Source organism: Physella acuta, unplaced genomic scaffold (assembly GCF_028476545.2).
Source record: "Physella acuta isolate Inbredline_101_S28 unplaced genomic scaffold, ASM2847654v3 ptg000350l, whole genome shotgun sequence".
NCBI classification, from domain to species: domain Eukaryota; kingdom Metazoa; phylum Mollusca; class Gastropoda; family Physidae; genus Physella; species Physella acuta.
In genome coordinates, this window is record NW_026731869.1 from 264,060 (window position 1) to 272,500 (window position 8,441).

At 32.8% G+C, this 8,441-nt stretch overlaps 2 long non-coding RNA genes across 2 annotated transcripts; both read left to right on the forward strand.

The window, feature by feature from the left end:
• The first annotated feature begins 2,254 nt into the window (after positions 1–2,254).
• Positions 2,255–5,264, forward strand: LOC131941138 (uncharacterized). Its single transcript, XR_009386616.1, has 4 exons — positions 2,255–2,326; positions 2,527–2,616; positions 3,223–3,295; positions 5,135–5,264. It is a non-coding gene; the product is annotated as an uncharacterized LOC131941138 (long non-coding RNA).
• A 191-nt stretch (positions 5,265–5,455) lies between these two features.
• LOC131941152 (uncharacterized) lies at positions 5,456–6,464 on the forward strand. The gene is made up of 4 exons (XR_009386617.1): positions 5,456–5,483; positions 5,993–6,062; positions 6,158–6,288; positions 6,438–6,464. It is a non-coding gene; the product is annotated as an uncharacterized LOC131941152 (long non-coding RNA).
• Positions 6,465–8,441: the final 1,977 nt, after the last annotated feature.

The window sequence follows — 8,441 nt, forward strand, 5'->3', positions numbered from 1 at the left end:
TAGTTATATTTATTAAACCGTTTTATAAAACGCGAAATAACGGCTAAAACTCGTTTTTTAACGGCTTTTCTATAATGCTAAAACGTGACGTCACACCATCTGAACCACTCCCCCTCATCACACACAGTCACAAAATTACGGACACCCCCTCTTCCCCCTATGAGTGTGACGTCATTTATGACGACCCTAAGTACACTATTTTACTAGTATTGGTCCATCAAAATTATCTAAATTATATAAGGGCATGCATATTGTAACAGTTTCTTGGTCAAATTAAAGCGTTAACATGAGACTGTGTTAACTTACAGAGCTCTAAATAACTCTAATGTCAAAGACATTTTTATCACGACCCTTTTTTTAAACATGAGACTAGGGAACATTACTCACAATGAAACCGCAGCCATATTGATTAAATGTCATCACACTATGACCTAAATGGGACACTTGCCAGGTCATCCCGGCCAGTTCGAGAATTAACCGGCCAATGTACGAAATACACTGTCAATATTATGTTATATGCTTTTGCAGGCTGGTTTATATTTCTTTCAAGTCCATTGTGTTGCTAACAAAGGGAAAGCACTGAGTCTTGCCCTCGTTAAAAACAAGATGGAAGTTGTCTCCCTGTTTCACAGTGCAAATGAAGACACTTCTACTGCTGGTAATTATAGAACACATACAATAAAGGTGACGTTGTGTGAAGGGTGTGGTTGTGTGAATCCCCGAATTGCATTCTACATACAATCCAGTTATAGAAATTATATTTTGAATCCCCTTTAAAAAGTATATTGATAATTCAATTACGCCCTGCCTAAACAACTGCAGGAAAACTAAAACACATCAAATTTTTAAGTTTTTTTTTTAAACTACAAAAAAAAAAAAATGATGATGTCAATTAAGAATACCACATCGTTTTAAACCATTTTTCTAAAAAAATGCTTTCGTGTTAAAAAAAATGATTTTTTTTTCACTTCAAATCATACCAATCTTTTGCATTTTAGATTGAACAATTTAAATTTTTTTAAAAATCAGCTTTTGATACAATTTTACCAATATAGTTAAACAATGAGCTGTGTTATTTCAACCAGGTAACTCAGCATTTTTGCAACTTGCACAAAACGACCAGGTATTTGTTCAGGTATCATCCTGTGATGGTGGCAGTTTGTTTAGTGACGGCAGGAACATCGTCAACACGTTTTCAGGAGTTCGTGTGGCGGACTAATCATACTAGTGTAGCGTCATATGTTAATGATATATAGCTAAACACAACACTCATACAAATATTTAGTATAAATGCATATCTCTCTCTCTCTCTCTATATATATATATATGTATATATATATATATATATATATATATATATATATATATATATATATATATATATATATATATATATTAGTAGACTGTCTCACTAAATTTTAAATTAAACCACTTGATAAACCTATTTCATTACAATGTTTATCCATATATATATATATATATATATATATATATATATATATATATATATATATATATATATATATATATATATATATATATATATATATATGTATGTATGTATGTATGTATGTATGTATGTATGTATGTATATATATATATAAATATATATATATATATATATATATATATATATATGTATATATATATATATATATATATATATATATATATATATATATATATATATATATATATATATATATATATATATATATATATATATATATAGTGTAAACACACTGTTACAAATAGTTACAATATTGAATTTTTAATTTAATGTGTTAAATATAGTATATTGTTAATAAAGTTTTATGATATATAAACTGTTGTTTTGTATTATTTCTCTACACGCAATTTAATTTAGAAAAAAAAAAGAAAATTTTAGGAATAAAGGGTGAAAAAACGTATATAAAGATTTTTTTTTATTTTAATTTATTATGTGTAACACATTTATACCTCTCAAAAGAAAGTGATTGTCTCACCTTTGTTCTCACCTTTGTTGACCTCTTTTTTTCGTTTCGCTTAGGATTACAAGTTAAAGTAAGATTACATAAGATGTGTGTCTCTGTGTAAATTGTTTGTTTTATAGCATCGGATAACAGCCAACAAACTATTGCAAAAACACACTTTTTAAATATCATTATACAAAAATAATTCGCACGTGTTGTACTACAAATAGATTATTGGACAAAAGCCAACGTGACGTATTTTAGCCACGATAGTTTTCCCGGGAAATCTTACTAGGTCAGTGTGATCGATAAGTGATAACTAAAACATAAACAGACTTAGAGCAAACTTTACAATACCGCGTTTTATGATCAACGTAAGTTGTGTCTTATACCTTATACTTCTTATATGCATATATATATATGCATATATATATATATATATATATATATATATATATATATATATATATATATATATATATATATATATATATATAGTGTTACATCGAATATAAATATTTACAAACTGTTAGCGTGCAGGCATATTGATTTATCTAATGTTTACATGTAATAGATTGAGGATAAGACGTATAGCTTCTACTCCTTGTACCTGTGATGTTAAGATACTTCCTATACCTTGTTGGGCTCTTCAGGTTGTCTGCAGGTAGGTCTACATTGTTTATGTCTAGGTCTCTTGTATGCAGCCGTGTGTAATATACAGTCCTATTTAGTACGAGATGATGTATTGTTTACTAATAGAACGTTGTTAAATTAGATGATTGAAATAGTCTTTAGTCAAGATAGAGGGCTGAAAATCATGTTATGTTTTGTGTTTCTGGGTGTTTTATTGATCGTATTTAAATAATGGTGAGTAGTAAAACCTCAGATACTTTTATTATATATTTGGTTTGTACACATTACCTATGTATCGGTGTGGTCTAGCGGTAGAGCGCTTGTCTGCTAACCCGAAAATCTGAAATTTAAATCCGGGTCCAAGTCAGTGGAACGTTCCTGAGTCCACCCAGCTTTGATGGGTACCTAACTCATGTTAGGGAATGTATAGGTGGCTAGTCCTAGTGCTAACCACATTACCCGTTCATATTCCGAAAGTCAAGAAACATATGAACTCTACATCTTCTGCCAAATGGATCGCTAGGTCTAAAGAGACATCTTTATACACATGACCTAGTTGGCGTTAAGAGTATATTATAACTTATCATTGTTTCTAACGATTAACCCATCAAATGGTAACACAATTGTTGTTATTTAGCTGCATGTTATCCTGAGTGGTCCTTCTGTGTGGAAAACATACAGCAACGAGAGGAGACAAGTGCCTACTGTCAGTAAGTTTTCACTTAACGTACATCATCATCTTTTCCCGTTGGTGCCAAGACACACGGGGCAGATGAAGAAGAGTTCATCTGTTTCAATAGCCCCGGCATACAAGGGGATAATGTGCTCAGCACTATATCCATCCACCTTTATTTCCATAACGTGAGTCACGTACCCATCAGAGCTGGATTCGAACTCGAGACTTAACAGTCTATTTCTCCCTTATAATACATGTAATTGAACAGTAGATTTAAATACTAAATTAATTTGGATTCCAATATATATCATAGTTTATTTGATGTACCAAAACATACTTGTTTATTTAACAATTAATGCCAACAACCAGTAAAGTAACAGTAAAAATAATAGTAACATTAGCAGAGACTTTGAAAACGTTTTTAAAAATATCGTGCGTTCTTTGGCCTAGAAAGGCAAGTCATTCCCCTTTATGGTCGATCAAAGTTAACTTGAGTGTCTGCACTTACTATAAAGGCTAGATTATAATTAGCCAGCAACGAAATATCAAACAAAGACCTGTGGCAAACTTTAAAGCAACATGCTTTGGAATGGAATCCCCAGGGAAAAAGGAGGGTGGGCCGGCCAAGGAAGACATGGAGAAGAACGGTTGAAGAAGAGGCGAAAACAGCTGGGCTCACATGGGCACAGAAAAAGGGGGCAGCCCAAAACCGAGTCCGCTGGTGGTTGCAGCCCTTTGCTCCCCAGGGGCCACAAAGGAATGATGATGATGATGATGATCTATAATGTTATAAGAGAAACTTATTTATATACAAACTATATCCAGTAAATATACCACTTAAAATTTTAAATTTTAGTCGTTACCTTTGAAAATATATCATAATTGTCTAAATTGATATAAAATAGAAACAAAAATAAGTTTGCTGAAATTTCATTTATGGGATGACGTGGTCTAGCTAGACTATTAACCCGAAAGTTTCCAGTTCGAATCCATGTTCAAGTCATTAGAACGTCATTGAGTCCACCCAGCACTAATGGGTACCCAACTCACGCAAGGGCAACAAAGGCTGTGCATAGTGCTGACTACACTATCCTTTAATATGCCGAGGTCTTTAAAGCAGATGAACTCTACTTCATCTGCTTATGTGTCTTGTGCACGAATTGGAAAAGATGATGATATTCCATTGACGATCCTAAATGTTACTCTACTGTGTACGTGTTCTGGTTGTTAAGTAAATAATAGCTGTTGTTTAACTAATCTCCTTCCATTACAAGCCTTGCATATATATTTTAACTCCCCTACTTTAAGAAGTGATTAGCTTTATTTTAAATTATTATATACGAGCCGAGCCGCTATTTAGTTGTTTTATTTTCTACGTTTCAGTAATTCATAAGTTGTGAATTCGACAGTACCAACGCTGCCACTGAAAATATTTGCTTTAAAACACTATCAGTAGCTCGTTAAGGACGATAACACCCCCTCCTTTCCCCAACCCCTACCCCACCCCCCCCCCCCCCGTGAAAGTAAACTCTTCTTAGTTACCTCCCCTAAGTTTAAAATCGTTTCAAACTAAATTATCTGCCCCTAATAGCCTTCACTAAACCCGGCTCTACGATTGTAAACATTTAGCGTGAGCCACAGCTCACCAGACCATGTAGGGGTGGTAGGGAGCGCGCTTACAGCTTGGTGTTTTCTATCGTATCCAAGAAGAGAATTATATATATAGATATTTTTTTTAATTTACAAAAAGAAAACCACTACATTATACCAATATTTTTGTGTTCAATTAAATCGTAATGTAATGTGACAGTGTTATCGTACATTCCTGTATCACGGATCCACATGTAAACGCTCCACTCCCTGTCCCTACCAGTGATGTTGTGGAAACCGTCAGCTGCATCTTCCAGCAGTACCCGTGTGCCCCATCTGATCTAGAGGTACGGTCACTTCTTGCTGTGGTCAGAAGGAAACTAACGCTGCTGAATTTTGACTTGAGGGAAAAGTGTGGTCAGTGGCTGTTTAAGCTTTCATTCATACTCCTGTTTTATAGCTCTTTGTTTTAGAAAATAAATTATAGATCTAAAGCTGTATTAAACTAAAACAGACGCATGGAAAATTAAAAAATTATTACCACTGAACAGCTGTTTATTATGTTATTATTTTTCTGTGAGTTATTTATTTCGTGATTTTTGCAGGGTTTAATGTAACGGAAATTTTCAATCGTAAGTATAAAAGTCTAATTATTTTTAAAGAAAACAACATTTTTTTTTCAATTTTATGTTTTTCTTACAACCGTTCTTTATGATAGTTAATTTAATTCTCTTGTCTAAAGATCATATAAAAGAGTGTAATAGTATTAAACCTTTAATCAAATGTCATATAATCAATGTGATACAGAGATAGTAAGCAAAATCGAATTAAATTGCAAATGTTTTGAATGAAAAAAATGTGTAAAATTTAGAAAAAAAATAGCATAGCCTATGCAGAAAATGAATCTATTTAATGCATTCGTCAGCTACTAAAAATGTACTGCCTCTGTTAAATGCATCAATCTTTAAATTACATGACGACTATTAGGAGCGATTAAAACAGAAACTGAGTTGTTTGTTACTATAACAACACCACCCGACCACACCAACAGTCATGTTCCTCATGACTGTAACGTTTTTCTTTTAATAAATTTTTTAAATAAGTTATAATAGCTAATGTGTTTCAATTATTTCATATTGAGCCTGCAACTACAAATGGAGAAGCTGTTTACAGTACCTAACAACAGCAAACAAGGCAGGAAACATTTGCCAGTAAGTACTTGAATAGTTTAAACACGACTTTACATTTACAAAAAGTTCGCGAACGATTTATCTCAATTTAAATCACGTCTCAATTTTTTTTACAGAGGCATAAAATTATTCTGGGCGTGTGTTTACCGTACACCATGTAGGCCAAGCATTGTTTTTGAGGGTACCGTCTACTACGAATTGGAAAACAGAGTGAAAAGTTACCCGTATGATGTACAGGCTCAATGCGGTGAAGAGATTTTTTTATAAAACTAATTCAATTTATGCTCTAATTACAAGAAAAAAAAATGTTTTTTAATGATAATACATTAGTAGGCTTATGCTCCTTTTACTTCTAGTCGTCGTAATGCTACAATGTATTTTAAAATAATTCCTTAGGTTTGAGTTTTAAAGGAAGATTGGAAGGTAGGTTTGGTCTAAAGTCTTTTTATCATTTATTTTAACCCGTTATTTGTAAAGTCGATTTTTTAAAATAGTATACTTTTATAAGAATGATTTTTTAGCATCTTTTAACTAAAACATTGGTTACATATTGTGTAATTAAAGATGCTCATTTCAGTGTTGTTTTTTAAAATGTGTTACACCTCCACAGAATACAGGCAAAGCGACCCTAAAAACAGCGCCCCAGCAACTAAATCATCTCCACTTATTGCTCTTATGCTAATTACCATCCTGCATTTTCTTTTATACGAATTGTTCATCGTCTTATGAATGGCATTAAAATGTACCATATTCAATGTTTTTTTCCCTTTTTTTTCTTTTTAATAAAGAATGGACTTCTAAATCTATCTTAAATTTAAAAAAAACCACACAACCACTAGCAGACTTTAAGTATTAAGTGGTGATTCAGATTATAATTATTACATATATATATATATATATATATATATATATATATATATATATATATATATATATATATATATATATATATATATATGTATATGTATATATATATATGTATATATATATATATATATATGGTACCTTTTGCCTCGTGAGACAATGGATAACGACCAGATTTTAATACGATGTTATTTTCTTTTGATGTAGGCTCAGCTTCGGCTTACCATGCCAATTTTAGAATGCCAATCTATGCCACAATTATTGCACATTATTGTGGTTGGTACAATTCGGGCAGATGATTTCCTCCTTGTTTTCTCAGATTCTACTTCTGCTCTTTTTTCTTCGGCGATGAGGATGTCGATCCACAATTTTTTGTCTCAACAATATTCTTTCTTGGGCTAGCTGCCCCTCCCCCACATCTGTTCACTTATAACTTCAGGTCTCATTCGCGAACACCTCTGTAATTCATCAGGCGTCGTCCCTTGGGTCTTGTACCATTGGTAAGATCACCATAGATTGATGTTTATTTGGGATTAGATAATAATTATTAAAAAATAAAACATAATTTTTGTTATGCTATTGTGCAGTCATTTTTAAGGCTTGTTTGTTAAGCTTGTATTAAACTATTCACTGGAAAAATGGACGAAGCCATTTTACAATTCAATAGTTAAATAAACTCCGTTTTAAATATTTATTTATACTAAATGTCTACTGTTTTTATTATAAACGGATACTATTCAACAAAAATAAACGTGCATTACTGCAATGAGCATGCTCACTGTAAAATACAACACGTTCAAAACCTATTGAAGTGTATAATTCACGTACATTATTGGTCGCTGTAGATGATAGTTTCGCCTCCAATAGATCTAATTACGCGTGTCAGCTGTGTCTCGATGTCAACATGTATAGCTCATTGTTTTTTTATCATGCTCAAAGGTGAGCTCCCTTTCTTTCAGCGCTGAGTCAAACAAAGATTTGGGACCAGCTGACGTAAAAAAACAATGCCCTATGTCTTCGTCTTTCATTCGTTATCTCTAACAGGGTTTCGTTTTATATTTTACACAGCCTATTAATACAACAATGACCTGATTACGCTGACGGGTGGTAAAACATACGATTGCTAGCCCGAAAAGATAGAGTTCGAATCCGGATTCATATTAGTAGTTCGTGCCTAACCCCAAGTGGTTCTGATGGGAACCTATCTCATCTTAGGGAAAGTAAAAGTGGTAGGGCTTAATGCTGACCGCACTATCCCTTCACAAGCGGTCGTGCCTGAAACAGGAGAACTCTACTTCACCTGCCTCATGGACCGTCAGGTTCGGAAAAGTTTACTGTATTAATGGACACAATTCTTCCTCACTATATCACTTAGACAGTTATCTTTACCTCCAACCTTATGGACAAACTTCCCCCTCTTCAATGTCTTGTTTCAATCGTTAGGACAAGGTCTGAGCCAAATACTAAAACGTCAATATCTTTTATACCACGTCATTATTCCATACCCACTTCATTATTATTTTACACAATGATTTA